Here is a 21,647-nt window from a genome sequence, read left to right as displayed (position 1 = left end):
TAATAAAAGTAATAATAAAAGTAGAATTTGTTGATACAAAAATAAAACTACTACTTTTCTTAAATGGAGTTTGTAGCAAATTAATCAAACTTATACAACGGTGTTATATTGTACCTGAAAGAAAAAAAAAATGGTCTGATAAGATATTTATTAGTGAAACTCATGGTCCTAAGAATGATGAGAGCCAAACAGGGTGTGCCTATGAAACAGGCACATGGTCAACACAGTCTGCTTCTTAACTGATGAGCAAATCCGTCTGAAGTGGAACGTGAGCTTCAAATCAGCCTCTCATGGCTCTTTATCTTGGCCTTCCTGCATAATTAATCAAATTCATGATACTAGGAAAATACTAGAATGTTCGTCTACAAAGAAAAATAGTCTAGTGCTGGCTTCTCCTATCTGATGTTGTGCCGGGGGATCGAAAGCAAAGAGTCTGTAAGATCAAAGTACATTGTTGGCATGTAGGGAGATGATGAGTAGAATTCAATGTTTCTACTGCTGCTGTACGTAAGAGCGGGACTCCAACTGCACGAGTGAGTGGACGGAAAGAAGTTGCTGTCACAGGCACCAAGCAGGACATGTTGGCAAATAGACTCATGAGCATGTAGGTTTCCAACACATTTCACGTGTCCAGGTGAGGTTACTGAATACACTTGGGACAATATAAAAATCATTATGTTTCTGTCCAAATTTCATCAAATGCCCGAATCATGTCTTGTATAAGTCACTGGAATATCAAAAATCAGAAATGAAAATGGTGTTAGTGACCTACTGACGGGTAAATTCACAGCAAAGAAAGACAGAATAATTCCTCTATATAATAATTCCTAAAAATAATCCCTCTTCCCTCAAAAAAAGTAATAATGACATTCCATCTTTCTTCTGGTTTACTTGTTAACTCTCTGTGCCTATGTTGACATTAGCAAAATGTATGGCAGGGGTTCTTTAATCTATAGAGAGGACAAAAAGAGAGAACAACGCTTCCTTCTACATTTGCTTTTCTCTGATTCTCTCGGACTTACTCTGAAGTCCTTTATACTTTCATTTAATCATTGTGTGCTCGTTCATTGACTCCTTGCCAGTGAGGAATGGCTTGAATAGACTGAGTTGACAAAGCTTTGGGAGGCATGGCATTTCGTTTTTCAGATCAAATCAAATCATCTGGGCCAATCCTGCATATGTGCAGGATTGCAATCCTGCACATCTCTAAGCATAAATTGTATGCGTAGCAACTGGATTTGGCCTGTGTAAATTGCTCTTGGAGCCTTTAAGATTTCAAGTGGCATTCAGATAGATATCACCAGGTGAGCTAGCAAAACAGTCTGATCAGGTATGGAAATCAATAAGTTCTCATTTCACTCTTTTTGAGTCTGAAAAGTACCTATTACTTGTGCATCAGCACATCTTGGGGCTCACTAGATTATAGGAAAATAGAAACTGATCTACATATGTGTTTTGGAAATCATTCATATGTATGTGGCAGAAATGGCAGAGAAAACTCACTTAAAACCTAAAGATCATTTATCCTTCCCATAACTGAAAAGGTGGCAATGCTCTCAAACACTGTTTGTTCCAGGACTCATACACCCTCAGAACACGTGTCATGACTTGGTTTCCTCAGACCTGGTTCACCCTGGGGATTTAAATGGCCTTCACTGCCCCTATCCCCTTCCTAAAGGGTTGTGCTCTTTGCAGACTCACCGTGCCCTTACTGACAAGACCACTGTAGAACTAATTGCAGTCCAGTGAAGATGAGATACTCAGATTGTTTTGAGTTAGAATAATCCCAAACGACATGAACAGATGTGGGGAGGGCTAGTTTCCAAAGGAAATTTGGAATCATGTCACCAAGAAAGATGGGAAGTGGGTGTTGGGTAGCAATAAGTACATGTCTCTATCAAAAAGGAATGCCAGTGTTAGTTGTCTCACTAGAACACACTGCACACTGTCATCTACTTATCTGGTTGCATGTCCTTCCTGCTAGGTGCATGATCTGCTGGAATGCAATTTGTTTGAGGGCAGAGATCAGTTCTCAACTTTATGTCTCTCTCCTCTGAGCATGGCGCTTGATGGGGAGTGAGACGGCAGTGGTTATTTATTAATGAGCAGATGGATGGGTGAAGGAGTAAATGAAGGAGCAAGAAGAACATGGACAGAGATTACAACAAGGGATGCTGTAATAAAATACGGAACTACGGGAGGATTCAAGTTGCATTTAGGAAAATAGTACACCCCTTCCAGGAGGGCTTTGCTAAGCCCAACCAATGTCTTCCAAACCCATCCAGCTGAAGGCAGCATGAGCCCTAAGGCTCTCAGGTCAACCTCTACTTTCTCTCTAGCAATGGTCTCAGTGTTTTAGGGAAATGTAAATGAAAATTGAAATTGTTTAGTTGCAGAATATTTATAGAGTTCATTGGCCTTATGACATACCCCATGGTACCAGAGTCTGTTAAAGACTGGACTAAATCTCTCTGAGACATAGCTGTCACAAAAAAAGCTATAAAAAAAAAAAAAGCTGTCACAAAAAAGTTATAAAATCAAACATTCTTGTAACTTTCCCAATAATTCCCCATCCTAACACCTTCCCTTCTTTCTGCATAAAGACATCCCTCTGAGGGTGTGCTAGAGGGGGAGGGGTGGAAGCTAATGAGAAAAACAAAGAAAACTACCTTTTTCTCAATTTTCACTTTTTTCCTTGACATAATGCTATTCTTATCTCTCTGATGACCTCCTTCTCATTTTTTTTTTATATTGCAGCTTAGCCATTTCTGAACTCCTTGGCAGCAGATGATAAACTTCTGAAATCCTACCTAATGTAGGTATGTACCATATTGAGAGGAATATATATTCTTACTTTCTCACACCTATAAAGTTGTTTTGCCTTGTAGACATGGATTCTGTAACCTGGCTGCAATAAAAATTAAAAAAAAAAATTAAAAAAAAAAAACCATGGTTATCCTAAACAATGAATGGGGGATGAAAAAAAAAAAAAGAAAAACTATTTCAGAACTGTCAAAAATGTCACTTTTTATCAGTAAATTGGGTGTGAGCAATTTTTCCAGAGTTCTTAGAATTTTTTATAATTATATTCAGCCCTCTGTGCAATTATTTATAACAGAACTCAGTGTACAAACTTAGCAATAATTCTTAACACCCAACAACTCAGTAACTATTTTGAATTTTTAGATACTTGCAAGAACTTTCTCATAGATTACCTCCTTCTTTGATGGATATAAATATAATCATATGTTCCTATCTCTGTTAGGGAAATGTACAACATTTTCCTTTATACTGTATCCCAAAACCAGCACTTTGCTGTATATCCAGGCACCCAAACTGATCATGAAAAGTGGCTCTGAGGTATCTTTTAAACCACTATGGACCAAGAACTTTCTGCAGCCCATTTAGGAAGACTAAGATCTTTGTAGCTTATAAACTGCTAATATTTTACCTGTATTTTTTAAATATTAAAATATCTAAGATTGCCATATTTCTGAAATTTTGTTTCAGATTTGTGATTTTGGGAAATAGCACTGACTGTAGAAAAATATGTGTAACCAATTAACAAGTGATTTGACGAAACAGCTTTGTTTACCAGTCAAAGAGCAACTCTCAATTTCATACTTAAAATTGGGTGGGTTTCTAAACATACTGTGACTTCCAGATAACTAAATCATTTATTCAAGCTTATGATAGCCTCTGTAATCATTTTTCCTTCAGAGCATTTTCATCAAATTGCTTTGCTGACACATGGTTTTCCAAAGTCAACACAAATGCTAAACATGCTCACCTACCCCACGTTTGAAAGTCAATGTGTGTGCATTATTTTTAAGAATCTCTATTGCCCATTTTTAAATCAAAATTGACCTGACAATATTGTTGATGGCAAAAGAGAGAACACTCAAGCAGACGGGGAGGATTCAATGTCAAATAATGCCAATAATCTGTCATTTGTCCTTCACTTGTACTGGTTTAATGGAGACAAAGTACCGAGAGGTACCACATTTCCTTTCCTTTGCTACCTCTAGCATTCATATTCAATAATATGTCCGGAGGATACACAAAAAAGGTTTGAATGAAAGAAACCTGTGTCGTTTATGACCTCATGACGTTCTTACTGTATGGATATGACAAGAAACTCACACAACGTTATTCTCAATCCTTAGTTTGCATCTTGAAATTCTGAGGCTAGGTCAAATGATCTGTGTTTTCCACAAAACTTCAGAAGACACAGTTTGAGAAACAATGACCTATAAGCAAATTTATATGGTTAGAAACATTGTGAATCATTTCATAGTCCAGAAATACTCAGCTGAATGTCACATGTGATACAATTAGACTGGATCACCTTTGATCAAAATCCTAGCTCATTAACTCTGGAAACAATGATATCCATTGTAGATTAGTGGCTCACCATGTCAGGTTCCTACCTTTAATGACACTTTTTATAAAAATAAACCTACTAATATGACCACTAGAGAGGAGAATCATACGTAGCTTTTTAGAGGTTGAATCAAAATTATACATGGAAGAAACCAATAAGGGGATTTAGTGTTTCTCTGACTTAATACCAGCCTCTCTCTGAACTAAGGAATTGGTGAGATTATTTGCCCGACAAAACCAAACAAGTCTCTGAGCTGAGGAGTTTTAAGACAGCCCCTCTTTATAACATTACAATCCCTTTTCAATGGCTAATGCTATTTGTGACATGCACCACCTGTACTGAATTAACCTTCTTCGCACATCAGGACTGTTGGCATGAATTGCAAAAAATTCTGAGTTTCTCCAATATTCAGATTTCATACTTTTAAGATCCAAGTCTCCCTGACCGGTGTTTCTAGTGTCCTCCTCTCTCATTCGCACAGATACGGTCAATTTCCTTCTTTAATGTCTCCTTGGTTTTGTTATATCATGTACTGGCAACATGACATTGCTTCTAATTCAGTCATTCTATTCTGATTGCAACATCTCCAAGTACTCTGTCCTCCCGAGGCTGACAACAATAGAAGTGGTGGTGGAGTTTCCCAGTTTGAGTGGAAAGGAACAACCAATGATTTAGAAAAAGGTCCTACTGGGCACCTGGGTGGCTCAGTGGGTTAAGCCTCTGTCTTAGGCTCAGGTCATGGTCCCAGAGTCTTGGGATCGAGTCCCGCATCGGGCTCTCTGCTCAGCAGGGAGCCTGCTCCCCCCCTCTCTCTGCCTGCCTCTCTGCCTACTTGTGATCTCTCTCTGTCAAATAAATAAATAAAATCTTAAAAAAAAAGAGAGAGAAGGTAAAGTCCTACTCATGTAGAAATAAACAAATCAGAGGCGTCTCCTGAGTCAAATGTCATCATTCATACCTACTGAATATAGTAGCTTATTGCTTTATCATTTTATCATGTGATGCTTTAGTTCAATAAAAATACTTTCCAACTTAAAAAGGCTCTGATGTGAAAAGAGAGTCCATGGTTGAATCCAGGTTCACCACAAAGTCAAAGTCTGGAATGATGTATAAGCTTATTATAAATAAATGTGATTTATTTAGAAAATTAAAAGAAACAGCAATCTGAGGGTGACCTCTTTTGACAATATCTGGTGTGTGTGTGTGTGTGTGTGTGTGTGTGTGTGTGTGTGTGTGACTCTGAGTAATTGAATTTATGCTAAGAAGCTGAAGAAAGATTGAGATTTGAAATAAATTATTAAAAATAAGAAAAAAATGTGGCTTTTTTCTTCCTAAGCATATCTGTATTTCGAGCATTATGATCACTAGAATGTATACAATATTTTAATTAGATGTTTATATTTATCAGTTAGATGATAAATAATCCTCTGAATGGAGTTTTAGCAATGAAGGACATGTTCAGAGTGAACTAAGTCTGATATCTTAATTTCATGCATAATTGGAAAAAAGCAAGGAGCCAAAAGATTAAGTTATCTATTAAATATCACATCTGGGACATCTGGCATGAGAGCCACTATTTTTTTTTTTTAACTCCAAGTCTGGTGTTCTTTCCTCTCTATTTGGTTTCTGTAATCATGATACAAATACATGGTTTGATCTTTTTCTTTAAGTAAAAATAAAAGTGAAATAAAATAGCATAATTTTCTTTTCAAAGATACATTGTAAAATTTCTTTCTCCATGATGAAGTTATCCAGGAATTAATTAATTCTACTTGGGAAGTTCAAAGCTGCAGAGTTTTATACATTAATATATTGAAATAATCATTGGACCTCACCGAGGCAACAAAATACAATATTGCCATAGTGTGTGGGACGGGTAAGTGCATTCCAACAAGCGGGGACAAGTTCACTCACTCCTGTTCAGTAGCTGAACTCTGAAGAGTCTCTTGGAAGGGATTGACTTTTCACACATGTGTGCAGCTGCTCTCACACAGCATCGGAGCTTGGGTGTTCTCTGGGTTAATGAATCAAATGTGGAAGAAGTAACATTGTGTCAGTTGTAAGCTAACCTTTACATGGACTGACCATTTATGTTCCATCTTTTCTGCAACACCGGAATTTTGGGAGCCATGAACCACCTGGCCAGAAGTTCAGCTGCCCTGGTAGGCAAGCCATGGGAGTGACCATCAAGAGGAACACTGCAACTTTCCACTGTAAAACAGTCACAGCAAAACGCTTTGTTCCTGGGCCCCTGCGTGGCTCTCTTGGTTCCGCCAACAGAGGTTGGTGTCTTCACCTCAAGTCATGGTCTCGGGGTCCTGGGATAGAGCCCCATGTCAGGCTCCCTGCTCAGTGCAGAGTCTGCTTCTCCCTCTCCCTCTGCCTCTCCCCTCTGCTAGTGCTCACTCTCTCTCTTAAATAAAATAAAATCTTAAAAACAAAAGCAAAACTTTGCTCTTAGTACTCTCAGTGAAAGCCTAGCAACATGTTCCACAAATGGAAGACATACAAGTGAAGTGAAAAGGAAATAGTCCATCAACAGATGAATGGATAAAGAAGATGGGGTTATATATATATATACAATGGAATACTATGCAGCCATCAAAAGAAATGAAATCTTGCCATTTGTGATGATGTGGATGGAACTAGAGAGTATTATGCTCAGCGAAATAAGTCAATCGGAGAAAGACAACTATCATATGATCTCCCTGATATGAGGAAGTGGAAATGCAACATGGGGGGTTTGGGGAGTAGGAAAAGAATAAATGAAACAAGATGGGATCAGCGGGAGACAAACCATAAAAGACTCTTAATCTCACAAAACAAACTGAGGGTTGCTGGGGGGAGAGTGGTCAGGAGAAGGTGGTGGGGTTATGGACATTGGGGAGGGTATGTGCTATGGTGAGTGCTGTGAAGTGTGTAAACCTGGCAATTCACAGACCTGTAGTCCTGGGGCTAATAATACATTATATGTTTATTAAAAAATTAAAAAATTTTTAAAAAGGACATAGAGCAATTTGAAAGGCTTTTAAAGGAAGTGCGCCTAATACCCTCCATGAGAAACAGAAGGAATAATGCCCATAAAACAAGACAACAGGTTACCAAGCATGAACACAAGAAGAGGAGGTGAAGAATTATAAAAGAAAATGAAAGATTAAGTTATTATAAATAAAACATTTTTTAAACGAAAGAAACCACTGTATATGTTGAATACAAAACTGAGCACGACTGAACCATGAACTACTGCCTGAAAACTTTGCTGAGAAAGCAACCAAACACACACACACAAGAGATGAAAATTTTCAAAAGCAAATTGAAGCTTTGGAGCTAGATTTGCTAGCTGTAACCTATACACAATAGAAAGGAGACTGGAAAGGCAATTTTGAAGAAGAGAGTTGCTCAGAATTTCTCAGAACAGAAAGTCACAAGTCTTTACTTTGGAAAAAATCATCAAGCATACAGCCAAATTAAAGTAACAGCAAACATAATTGCAGACACAGCGCATCTAAAGAAGGAGAGAAAATACTTACATCAACCAGAGAGAAAAAGCAGGCTGGCCGTGAAAATGCTGGAATGAGATGGGTATCAGAACTCGTAGGAGAAACACCAGAATCTTGAAAATATCTGTGCTTTACTACCCACCTCTATCTTCTGTCTATCCATCTACCTATCTGCCTATCCAGGATCTGACTGCCCACCTATAACTGTTTTATCAGTACATATTTAGAAACAAGCCAAATTAAGTTCCTGCATAACACTCTATTGGGAAATGGAGGATGAGATATCCGGGGATGCTAAAAAGTAAGATTTTTGTCTTATTTAGAAGGAGGCTGGAAATGACAATTTGTTTTAGCACTTGCAATAAAAATGCAAATTTTTATTGCAAGTGACCACAAAATGATAGAGTGACCACAAAAATAATAGAAGTAATTCTCAAACCACTAAAAAAGTTAATGACAAAATCAAAAAAAGGTAAAATAAACATAAAAGTACACCATCAATCCATCTGAAGCTTCAAAAAGAAAAAAAGTTGAAACTAGAAAGACATTTAGTAAATAGAAAAGAGAAATATATAAGATGAAAAAATAAATTCAAATACATTTGTAATAAGGGTCAGCAGATAATAAGGATAAGCAGATAACCCCCCCATAAAGATACCTAATCAGTTCGATGAAACCAATGAATATAATATCAATAAATGAAACAAATTAAAGGATAAGCTATCTCTAAATGACAGATGAAACAAAATAACACCAAAATATTGTAAAAGGATATCCAAATCGATACGTGGAATATACACAAAATCACTATTTGAAGAATGGAGGAAATCCAAATGAAATTTTAGATACATGCATACATATAGAGATGACAGAAAGGGAGGGGAGAGGGAGCGAGAGAGGAAGGAAGAAGGAATATTAGATAGATCGGTAGGTCCATAGACAAAAGACGGAAACACATATGCCACTTCTTTAGTTACTACTTCTGAATATGACTGATAGTTCCATATTTCTGTTTGTCTGCATTTTATAAGTTTATTGAATTAAAAGCATTACTTAATTGTGGTTTTGTCTCTAATCAGTAAAAAGATGACATTTTTAGATACTTTGATGATATAGGTTCAAAAATTCCCCCATTTTTACTGCCTTAGTCCTGGAATGGCTCATTTTGCAAACACTGGGGTCACACTAGGACAAGAATTAGAGTGTGAAACAGAAGACTTGCTTGTGTATTCGCTTAGATGCTATGTCACTACCCGCTAACTCTCTCAGAATTAGAGTGAGGCTGCTCATTCCTCCTTGGTCTGAGGATCCACCAAGAGGGGAAGGAGTGGGGGGTAAGACCTGGTTATGACACATCCATGGCTGTTACATCATCCTGCCGGCACCTCCCTTCTACTGCTTCTACTTCTACTTCCATACAACCCCATTATCCTTCCTTTCAAAACATGAGGAAGAAAAGAGCAGATGTATTAATATTTTAGTCCAAAGCTAAACATCTGGATGAGGTTCTCGGAATCCAAACCCAGATGCTCCTTCACAAACTAATGATGCATGGAAAAATGGGCACTTCCGCTTCTTCCTCTCAAACCTACCACCGCTGGGCGAACATGGGGGGTTCTTCACTCTTTTCAACAAAATTTAAACATTCACGTGCTACTGATTTTCTTTGGCATCCCAGATGGATTGTAAGCCTCTAAATATTTATGACTTTCTTGTCATGTAAAAAACTGGCCCTCCAAGAGTCATTTCACTGAAGTCCAGGGCCAACTAATAACACAGGCAACGAAAGTCATAAAATCAAAGTATGTCATTTCTAGGGGTGTGTGGACACCAGATAACATCCACCTCCCAGATCAGTATGTGTACATTGCTGAAACCACACCTGGTGCGTGTTTACACTACACAAATTGGCCAAAGCTATAAATAGGAGCTTTTTGCAAGGGAGGAGGGGAACCTGTCATTAAGTATTTCAGCACACTGCTGCTTATAATAAATTCTTGTTTCATTTCATTGGAAAATACAGATATATTTTAAGAAATTGAATATTGTATGTAACTGTATAGAGTTAATTAATTAGTGCATATTAATAAATTATTTAAGTGTGAATTCATTTATCTTTCTAACTTAAATGTAGAGCTTCTTTTTAGTTTTTCTTAAATACAGAGCAGGATACACACACACACACACACACACATATCTGAAGTTAAAATTATATATCTATATCTGTATCTGAAGATACATACATACAGGTATGTGTATGTGTGTGTGTATAGTTAACTGGTTTTCCCGGTTACACATTTAATAAATGGAATAGTAAATAATTCAAAAGACTATGTAGAGATGACCTTTAGCGATAATACCACCAACTATGCATTCAACTTGGCTTGGGAGGCTCAGCCAACATAATCAATTTAGAGTATACGTCTGCAATCACGTGGACCAGAAGGGCTAGAACTTTTAGTGATTTTGCAGAAAATGTATTTGTAGCATCAGGAAGAGGAAGCAGCTACTCTTCCTCCTTTTACTGCAGTGCGTGGTAATGCAACTCCCTGATCTGAACACATTTTTCCTGCCATTTAATGGAAAGAAATTGATTACAAAGAATGAAACAACTGGATTCAGTGATGGTCTTTCTAGCCTCAAACACACTTAACTTTTAATTAAACTATTTTTAGATTTTTCTTAGTAATGACATTAATACATAATAGCATTTAGGCCTGATTAGTGAGAATATTCCCATCATTTAGGGAGGAGTTGTAATTATGTTCTGGCCTCATGGCTGTCATTTAGAAAATTGCAAACACAGTTCATTAAAGGGCACTTTCATCAAGTGACTTACTTTCCATCCAAGTGGTTATCCACAGCAAAGACAGGTCTCTGGTGTAAGTTTACAAAGGAAACCAAAACATCTTACTATTGCACAGTTAGGCTACTGGTCATATCATATTTACTAGAAGTGGTTCAGAGAATACTAAATCTACAAGGAGAAACTGCTTCCTGTGTAGATACCAGTTGAGTGTGTTTACAGGTACACATAATTTTAATTCTTTTATTATCATATTTCCTTTTTTTATAAAAACAACATTACTTTAAATCATTTATCATTTGTTATTAATATTTTCAAACATTTCACAAACTGGAAATATGTATGTATACATACACATCCATATGCACATATATGCACGCATACATCTATATAGTTATCATTCAAAAAGGCTCACAAGAGAAAACATAGTGCCTTGATAAATTAGGCAAGTATACCGTATGGGTGAAGGAGGAGATTACAAATAAGTAGTAAACATGCATAAGACAGGAGGAATAGAATATATCAGCCCTTTATAAATGGGAATGGGCTAAATGCTATTAAAATGAATTTATAAGAACTGAACTAAAATATATTTTACAAAAGAGGATATAAAGGGGTAGGTGGGGGGAGGCGGGTGCTGGGTGCCAGTCAGCTAAGCATGTGACTCCTAATTTCTATTGGGGTCATGATCTCAGGGTCTTGAGGTCAAGCCCCGGGCAGGCTCTGTGCTCAGCTGGGAGTCTGCTTGACATTCTTTCCCTCTCCCTCTGCCCCTCCCCCTGCGTGCTTTCTCTCTCTCACTAAGTGTATAAAAAATAAAATCTTTTTTAAAAAAAGGAATAGGTCATTGCTTGCTAAAACAAAATGGGGAGATGCCGAAATGCAAAGTGAATATCAGGTCAGGATTAAAAACACTATGAAGACAAATCACATTTTAAAAAGCGAATTAGTAAGAATTCAAAGAAAACCTGGAAAAAATAAAATTATACTGGGATAGTTCAATATATCTCAATCCATTCTATTAGACACAAAAAAGTGTAGATGAAATAAAGTCACCCTAGTATGTATATAGGGAAAGTTCATTAAAAACAGAGAGTATATTTTAACATCCATAAAACAATTAGAACCATTAGAAAAATATTTATATATTTATACCTCCCCCCAAAATAACCCTACACTAAACCATAGGAATAGTGCTGGCTATATGTTGTAACTTATAACCCTGTATGTATAGAAATTAATAGTAAAACGTGACAAATATATAGAGATATGTTTAAAAGAATGTTCATGGCAACATTTTTATAGTGCACTAAGCTGGAAACAAATGATAATGAAGACATATTTGAATAAACTAAGTGATAGCCATACACTGAAAAATATAAAAGTTCACAGCCATAGGAAATGGTACGTGAGATGACTATTAACTGATTTGAAAAGATTGCCTCAATTTATTGTTGAGTTGAAAAAATTAAAGTTCAGCATGTCCCCAAGTTTTACCTATGTTACAGCATGCAATAGGAGTTCCTTACTTAAGGCTGAAAACCACTTCATGTATGTGTATACATTTTATTCATCCATTCTTCTGTTGATAAGCACTTACGTTGTTTCCACTGCTTGGCTTTTGTGAACGATGCTGCTATGAACATGGGTGTGCAAATACCCCCTCAAGATTACTCTTTCAATTATTTTGACATATGCCCAGAGGTGGAGATGCTGAATCCTGCAGTAATTCTGTTTTTTTTTTTAATTTCTAAAAAAATGCCATATTGTTTTTCATTTCAGCTATACCATTTTACATTCCCAACAACACAATGCACAAACATTTTACATTCCCAACAATGCACAAACATTCCAATGTATCCATATCCTCACTCATGCTTTTTTCTAGATAGTAGCCATTCTAAGTTGTGAGGTATTATCTCAGTGTGGTTTTGTGTTTCCTTGATGATTAGTGATGACAGGCATCTTTTCATATTATTATTGGCCATACATATATCATCTTAGGAGAAATATCTATTCAGCTCCTTTACTCATTTTTGGAATGGGGTTATTTGGATTTATTATTGTTGAGTTGTAATTCTTCATGTATCTGGAATATTAACCCCTAATCAAATACCTGATTTTCAAATATTTTCTCCCATTCTGTATGTTGTCGTTTCATTGTGTTGAGTGTGTCCTTTTATACACAGAAATTTCTAAGTGATGTCCCACTGATGTATTTTTGCTTTTGTTGTCTGTGCTTTTGATGTCCTACCCAAGAAATCATTCTTAAGCCAATATCATGAGGTTTTTCCCTATGTTTCCTTCTAAGAGTTTCGTGGATTTAGGTCTCATGTTTAGGTCTTTGATTTAGTTAATTTTTTATGTGGTATAAGGCTTGGGCATAACTTAATTGTTTTGCAGTAGGATACCCAGTTTTCTCAAGACCATTTGTTGAAGAGACTGTTCTTTCCCCTTTGAATGGCCTAGGCACCCTTTTTACAGATGGTTTGACCATATATGTAAGGATTTAGTTGTCAGGTTTCTATATGATTCCATTACACGAGCTATCCAAAGTAGCCAAATTTATGGAATCAGAAAGTGGAATAGTTGCCAAGGGCTGGAACAAGAAGAAAACTAGGACTCGTTATTGAATAAGCGAGCATAGAGTTGTACTTTGGCAAGGTGAAAATCTCTGGATCGCTGTTGCACAGCAGCGTAAATATACTTAACACTGCCGAGCTGTATGCTTAAAAATGGTGAGGGTGGTGAATTTTGTTATGTGTCTTTGCCACAATTACAAATAAAACCAAAACAAATGACAAAAAATAAAAATAAAATGCAGAGAAGTCTATATAATATGATTTTTATTTTATAAACTAATGACCTAACATTTGGTGTGTGTGCATACCTCTATTACACCACAAGTATGTGGGGTAAACTGGACATAATAGGAGATAGAGGTAGAAACAGATACAGAGAAAGAGATAAATAAGAGAGAGAGAATGTGAGTGTAAGCCTGCATATCAATATGGAATGCTAACACACCTGGTTGTTAACACAAAGAAACATACACAAGGATATTCACTACACCATTTTAAATGGAAAGAGTTCTCAAATCTTTTGAACTTTCATTATTAGGGAACAAACACATAAAAATGTGTGCCTCTTGTAATAAATGAATTCAATCTATAATATAACAACATATCTCAAAAATGTATTGATTAGTGAAAAGGTAAATGATCAAATAAGAACAATGACTATAACATAATCTATCTAGATCAATGAAATAACTACTCTCTATTCAAATTTGATCAGATATTTTTATTGTCTTAATTCCAATGGTGTTTACAAATTCTTTGGATCATCTTGTAAGGAGACAAGAACTGTACCATGATTGATTTAAGCCAACTGAAAGTCAAGTAATGTCATGGCATGGTGTGTTGATTTCTCTTTCTCTGAAGTTCGTGGAGAGATAAGTGGCAGAATCAGTCATCGCACAGAGAACATGGCAGTGTGCCCAGATTCATTTTTCGAAGAGAAAATTTGTTTTAGTATCTCGTACTTTAAATACATTTTGTTAATTTAATCTTTTGCTCTTGTGGTTTTTGTAAATGTATTCTGTTTTATAATTGTAGAAGTGTAAGCAGTTTGTTCTCTTTTTTATTAACACATATTTAATTAATATGATAATCAAAAAATATTGCTATGTTGGATGTCAATGAGGCCATTTCCCTTAAAATGGGTACATAGATTATTTGATAACAATACTAATAAGAGGAACTAAATTTATTACACATTTAACTCGAAGGCAACCAGTGAATTAAATGCTTAATTGTCTCATTTAAACTCATCACATGTCTACGTTTTTCCAGTGGGAGCACTCAAGCTTAGAGAATTGTGTTGGATGGGATAGAACTGGTCAAAAGATATACTTGTACAAGATTTGGGAGGTGGGATTGATTGCTTCCAAAGTTTACTGTTTCTACTATAGTATATTACCTAAGTGATGAAAATAGGGGTTTTCTAATATCTTTTTATGCATGTCTCTCAAAGGATCTTCACCCAAACACAGGTAGGAAGGCATAGGAGATGGTGGAGAGGAAGGGATTGCGGCTGGTGATTGGGGCTGCTAGTGATCTTTGGGTTAGTTAAATGAGCCTGAAGAAGAGAGAACAGTGTAGAATCTGTTCCCACTACTACCAAACCTCTCTTTTATGGTACTGACAGTGAGACAGAACATTATATTATATTCTAATTGGAAGACCCGTGAAAACAAGAGATATCCATTTCTTTGCTTTTAATGTTGTGAAGAACGGCAAACTTATTAGTAATCCAGTGTAAAATGTGGTAAGTGCTATAATTGAAGAAGAAGCCACATAGACCTGTACATAAGAAAGAATCAAGGCTTACTGAGGAAATTAGGAAAAGCTTTTCACAAGATTTGATTGAGAGTGTTTTTAAGGATAGGGCTTGCTAGGAGCTGGGGAGTCGGGGAAATGAGACCTCTCTTTTGTTTTTGATTCTGTGCATAGCTATTTTGATATTATCTTCTCTACATTTATTTCTTGTTACTCAAGTAATGCCCTTGTCTAATTATAGCATCACACTTTATTCTCCACATAAATGCATTTTGTTACCAACTCAAAGCTGGGGAGTATTAGGCACTCAATAAACAGTTGCAAAATATTAGCAACATATATATTCCTTTCATGGGGAGATTGCTTGACACTTGAAAAGACAGTAAGATCACTTGCATTTGATGAAAGTGGAATGTAGTTACTTCATTATTTTATAAAATTCCTTAGATGGTGGAGTGTCTAGTACCAACCAAAGCATTCCTTATTTCTACTTATGAAAAATACCCTGACTTGTTATCCTTTGTCATATTCCTTCTGATGCCTTTATCTACTTCTTAGCAAAACTATACCTCTCAACTCTAACAAAGCATTGGGATCCCCTATTTTAAGAGAGGATTATGGCTTTATGGCTCCCTTGCTTTAGTGTGCTACTTACTTTCAGCTTAAATCCCTGATGGTGCTGACTTTGATCAGTGACATTTGTAGAATTGGTGAAGCGTTTAGTTAATAGAAATTGTTTGGTTTATCAAGTGTTTAAGGACTTCTAGTGTCAACATTTTCAGGGATACTAAAAATAACAGAAAGTCATTGGGCTTATCATTCTAATACAAGTTATGGCTATAAAATTATATGACTGCAATTTTAGGGAACAAACCAACTTGCATGTACAAATCAGTCTTATTTACCTCACAGAGGTCAATTGAGAAGATTCAAACATGATGTCATTACACAAAACATTTTCTTAAAACTTTTGCTTTTAGAATTAGTCAACTGAGCCATGACTGATACTTCACCAATCTCTTTAATTATCTTGAGTTGACTTTCCCTCTTATACTCCCCAGCAGCTGTTCTAAACTCTTTACATTTTCTTCTGCCTCCTTAAGGCACTTCACTGGTTCACTTTCAAATGACCTTGCTTCGTATTATGTTTTAAAAAAAAAATCTTCATGTGCAATTTCTTTTACCCTCTCTCTGCTTCACTAAAATATGTTCTAGTAATTCTTAACCTGTTGAGTCATGAGCCACACTGAGACTCTAATAAACACTTCTTTAGAAAAATTTTGTATATAATGTCAACCCACATTGTTAAAGCCAGCTGCTCTAGACTATCCTTTGTCATGTCCTGAAATAATTAAGTGCTATTTGGAATTTTAAAGCCAAATTTCTTTGTGCCATTGGACCAGTACTTGACAGTTGAAAAATCAAGATATCCCTACTAAACCCATGATCTTCATACACAAACATACCCCCTTCTGATCCTGCCTTTGTCTCAGTTACTAAGTTTTTGATGCCCCTGAAATGCAATGCCTCCACTGTCACTGGAGTTCCTGACCTGCCTGCTACATCTCATGGCTCAACTACAGCTTAGCATCTACCAACTGACCCAAGGACAAAACTTAGGAGCCATCAAAACTCCTCCTTTGCCTCCATCTTAAATACCCGATGAATGACCAAGTCCATTCATCATCATCCGAACACCTTGCCCTTCACAGCCCACATGGCTATTCCTTCCCTGAAGTTCTCACCATCTCTCCTGTGGACTTTGCTTAGAGCTCAGTAAGTGTCTCCATCTTTCCACAGAGCTACCTCCTGAAATTTATGATTTACCAGAGCACAACTCAGCTTCAAATACTCCAGTATATCTCCATCAGCACCAGGACAAAATCTGAGCAGCTTGGTTGATTTGCAACCACTTATTAAATCATTGAAGGTCTGACACTTGCCAGTTTGTCAGACTACTTTAATACAAACTTTTCTCACTTCTTGGATGTGACATAATTGACATAGAATGCATGTTTTTAGATACATTTCTATGAGTCTTGACAAATGATGCATTCATATAACCATCCTAATGAAGAGATAGAAGATTCCCATCATTCCAGAAAGCTCCCTTGTGTCTCTTTCTAATTAATTCCTAACTTACCAGCCAGTATCATCCTCACCCTGGGACAACTGTTCTGATTTCTATTACTGCATATTAGAATTTTTGTTTCTAGAACTTAATATGTATGTATCTGGAACTTTTTTTTCCTAATAAAGTACCAGGAAAGGACAGACGAGCAGAAACCTAGTGGAGTGATCAAAGTCTGATCCCCATCGGAGCACAAGTAGGCCCCACCAGCCACAGCAGCAGTGGGTAGGGATGACCCCACCTAGGTCAGTGGTGGCTGGATCTACCAAGAATGTCAACACAGCAGAAGCTGAAGAGGGACCCATAAGCACTGGCCCCACACTCAGTGGTATGGGTGGCTCATCTGCTAGCACTCGCAGTGCCAGCTAGCCTGATACCCCCAGCCCTCCTCCCTATAGCAAAAAATGATTCAGGACCAGAATTTCCCTGACTTGCCTCTAGCATCAGAAAGCAAATCAGAATCAGCTTTCTCGAACCCTCTACTCAATGCACCTGCAGAGATTGAAACAGGAGCCTTAGGGGCACCAGAAGAATGATGCATAGCACAATGGTATTGCAAGGTCTTTGAAAATGAAATTGATATTGGATAAGAACCCTAAAAAGTATGCCACAACCTACAAGCTAACCCTGAACCAAGTGACAGGCTGCTAAAATAGCAGATTTAAAAAATCAGGAGTCCCTGAAACACAGCACTAAGAATGTCCAGAATCCAAAAGGAAAGCAAAGGTCCCACCCAGAACCAGGAAAAGCACAGGAAGGAGCAAAGACAACCAATGCCAATGTCAGAAAGACATCAGATGCTAGAGTCACTGACTAGGTTCTAAAGTAGTCATCACTGAAGTACTCCAATCAAGGATTATGAATTCTCTTAAAACAAACGAAGATGTGGAAAAACCTCCACTGGAAATCAAAATTACAAAAAGCCCAAAGTTCTGACCCAGTAGCCTCTCATTTGTCTGGAGGTAAGATTTCTATGATGGAGGGCCCAAGGCCATGGCCCTTCAGAATCACATCCTCCTATGACCTGTGGCTGTAACAGTGTTGGGTGAGCCACCAAGGAAGGCTGTCTTATCAGTGAGCAAGGCTTTCTTTTCCAGGTGGCATCTGTCTTTACAGGTAAGAGGTTGGGACCTCTCCATCCTTACTGTGTGGACAGCAACCTATTCATTGGGGGAAAATGGCCTGGCCTCGAGTCCTGTGCCATCCCCTTTCCACAATGGAGGTTTCTTGGACTTCTCCCACATCATGAGCCACTGGAGATGAGTGTGCTGGATCTGAGTGTCTCAATTTACCCCTTAGTGAGACAAAGTGCTTGCAGCTGGGTCGAGTGACATACAAAAATTGCACTCAAAATGGAAAAAGTCTTCAGGAGTGGGGGAAGTCCTGAAGTCCAAAAGGCTAAGGGTCAGTGAGATACCAGACAAGTGTCATTGCCAAAAGCTCTAATCAGATTTCAAATTGGTCGTGGCCACTTACAGCTCCGCATGAAATTTTAGGAAGATAGAACTTGTTGTGAAGTCGTATAGGGCTTCGTTTCGATGTCTGTGCTTTGTGACATAGTTTTTCTAAGTCTTTAAACGCTCTCTTAAAATATAAGTGAGAATATGCTAACCTTATACTAATTACTTCATGAAGATATTTTAACTCTTTATACTGTCAAAGCCCTGATATGTTAATAATTTTATAATAAGCCATAATCTATATCAATATATTTTCTTAGAGATCTGCCAACATGACTCCATGGTATTAGGTAAATTATTGACTGTCACTAATGCTAGTTAATTAATGCATTTAATTTGAAACTAATCTTTCTAAAGTCCTGGAACTGTTTTCTTCACCAGGTTCCTAACTGTTAAAGGAAAGGTTATTTCAGTTATAATACAAGATAATGATAACTACAAATAGCCTATTTTGTGTTCTGTCATTTTGTTCAGAAAATAATCTTTCCCATTTCCTACAATTCCCAGTCCTAAACACGACAGAGATCATAGTTGAGGGGAGGTGGGAACAACCTATATGTTTTTATTGCACCTCACTTAGTTTAATGTATGAGCAGTCAGAAATATGATCCTAAAAAAACTTAATCATAATTCCAAAATGTCTAACAATAAGAAATTCTTATTATTTTTTCAGTCATCTAATTTCCCTATGCAAAAATCTGCGTGGAAAATCTGTTTTTAAAAACACTTTTGATTTTTTTTCTTAAATTAGACAAATAGGTTTCATCTTCATCATTTTAATTAGATTCATCAAGATAGAATTTCCCTACTTTAAGTAAGCTACACGTGAAAAAATTATTTTAGCTGGGCATTCTAAAATTTAATTAGAGTCAATTTTCCCTTTGAATTATCTTAACTAGATGCCATGTTTAAAAACCCTAATTAAACACCTAAGAAGTTCTTTCAGTTACTTTAAACTGCCAACCCCAAAGTACGGCCTTACCTGATACTTCATAGAGCATATTAAGATTTAAAATAAAATGTATACAGCCCTGGTTGTGCAACTAAAAGTCAGCATTGTGAGCATTTATGATATCTCAGCTGCACAAAAGTAAAAATACAATCAGGCTAAGTGGTTTCAAAAGCTCTAAAAACAAAACAAAGCTGTTTCTTGCCGGGGTTTACTGGGATTGCACACTTTGTGAAATAATTAAGAACTATTCCAGAAATATTGAAGAAAATGATAGATAAAACATTTTGAAAACTTCAGGAACATATTATGCTCTTTGTCATTTACACCTATTTGCAATGAACCAAAATATCTCAGAATCAGAATGGAACTTAATGATTTTGCAATCCAGTGGGTCTCAAGGTTCACTATGTATATCCCAATCTCCTCAATGATGAGAAAACATGTATTGTTGGACCTCACTCCTGGAATTTCTTCATTGGCAGGGCTGGGTTGTGGCCCAAGATCTGCATTTCTAACAAGTTCCCAGGTAACACTGCTGCTGGTTGGTCCAGGAAACACACTCTTATAATGATCATTTGGAGAATTAAATGTGAAAATATCCGTTAGTTCTAAGATGAATATCAGGTACCTAATACCTTCCCTAAATTCTAGCTAGCTAATAGGAGCCGTCAAAGCAAAACCAGAAGACGAGACATAGAAGCACCAGCACCGGGAGGAAGAGCATGTGTACCTTGCCTCGATACTGAAGAAAGAGTAGAGTCTCTCTTCTGTACACATTTTCTCAAAGGTTTTGTCACTGGTATTTTCTACAATTAGAGGAACGACTTCTCACTTTTTATGCTACGGCTTCCGACATTCCCTTATCCATTCATAAAAAGGGTTTGGACTAGGACACAAGAAAAGATTTGAGTTTCTCCTACATTTAGTTTTGTTTTTTTTTTTAATGTACTAAAAGTAAAGTGGGAGAATGAGAAAAATGGGAGGGTGGAGTTGGAGAGAAGAGCCGTGTATTTTAGATCAATACTATACAACTGGCAGAGGATTAGGTGTCAGCACGATGCAGAAAATGAGCAAAGCATGAGTTCCAGGAGGCATGAGCTAGGTTTGCTTAACCCATCACTACCTAACAACATTAATTTATAAAATGACTGAATTCAGGTCACCCAACTGAATTGAAATTGGTAAACACTGAATTCTACCCAGTTAGACGGAAGAATACCTGTGTGTTAACTGAGAACACTCTAGGGAGCCAGGCATAGCATCTTCGCTACATGAAGAAAAGAAAAGTGATGAGAAATGCGGTGGCTAGTCCCCAAAAGACAGGCTAAGGGGAAACGCAACCTGGTGTTTATGTCAGTTAAAGGAGACTGGATGAGTCATGGTCGAAGAGAGGAAGCATACAAGTAGGTCAGGAAGTACCTCCATAAAGTCTCACGTTGGATGGAAGAAGACAATGTTTGAGATAGATTACCACCACCAACACATCGAGTGCCTACAGCTCCCCCCTTCCAAAACTCCTATTTTAGGTTGTGCGTTCAACCAGTGACCTAAGGAAGGATAAGGATTCTTGGCTGAAGCGGGAAAATATTTTCAAATCCAGTAGATTTCTCCCTAGCCAAACAGGAAAAGCAATGTGAGAAGCAAGATAATGATAATAAATGAGATAAGTATTATCTACCAAATGATATATAAATTAAAATGGAAAGAAGACAATGGAGTATGATGGACACTGTTAGAGACTGGATGTTTGTATCCCCTCCAAAATCCATATACTTAAGCCTGACTCTCAATGTGATGGTATTAGGAGGAGAGGCCTTTGAGGTATGATTAGGTCATGAGGGAATTCGTGTCCTTTTAAAGAGACCCCAGAGAACTCTCTTGCTCCCTCTGCCATGTAAGGACATGGTGAAGAGGAAGTCTATGAACCAGGAATGGGGCCCTCACCAGATACCAGGTCTGCTGGCTCTTAGGTCTTGGTCTTGGTCTTGGTCTTGGTCTTGGGCTGCCAGCCTCGAGAACTGTGAGAAATAAATTTCTGTTGTTTATAAGACAACCAGTCTGTGGACTAAAACAA

Source organism: Mustela erminea, chromosome 13 (genome assembly GCF_009829155.1).
Source record: "Mustela erminea isolate mMusErm1 chromosome 13, mMusErm1.Pri, whole genome shotgun sequence".
In the NCBI taxonomy this organism is placed as follows: Eukaryota; Metazoa; Chordata; class Mammalia; order Carnivora; family Mustelidae; genus Mustela; species Mustela erminea.
Note: the sequence above shows the minus strand (reverse complement) of the source record.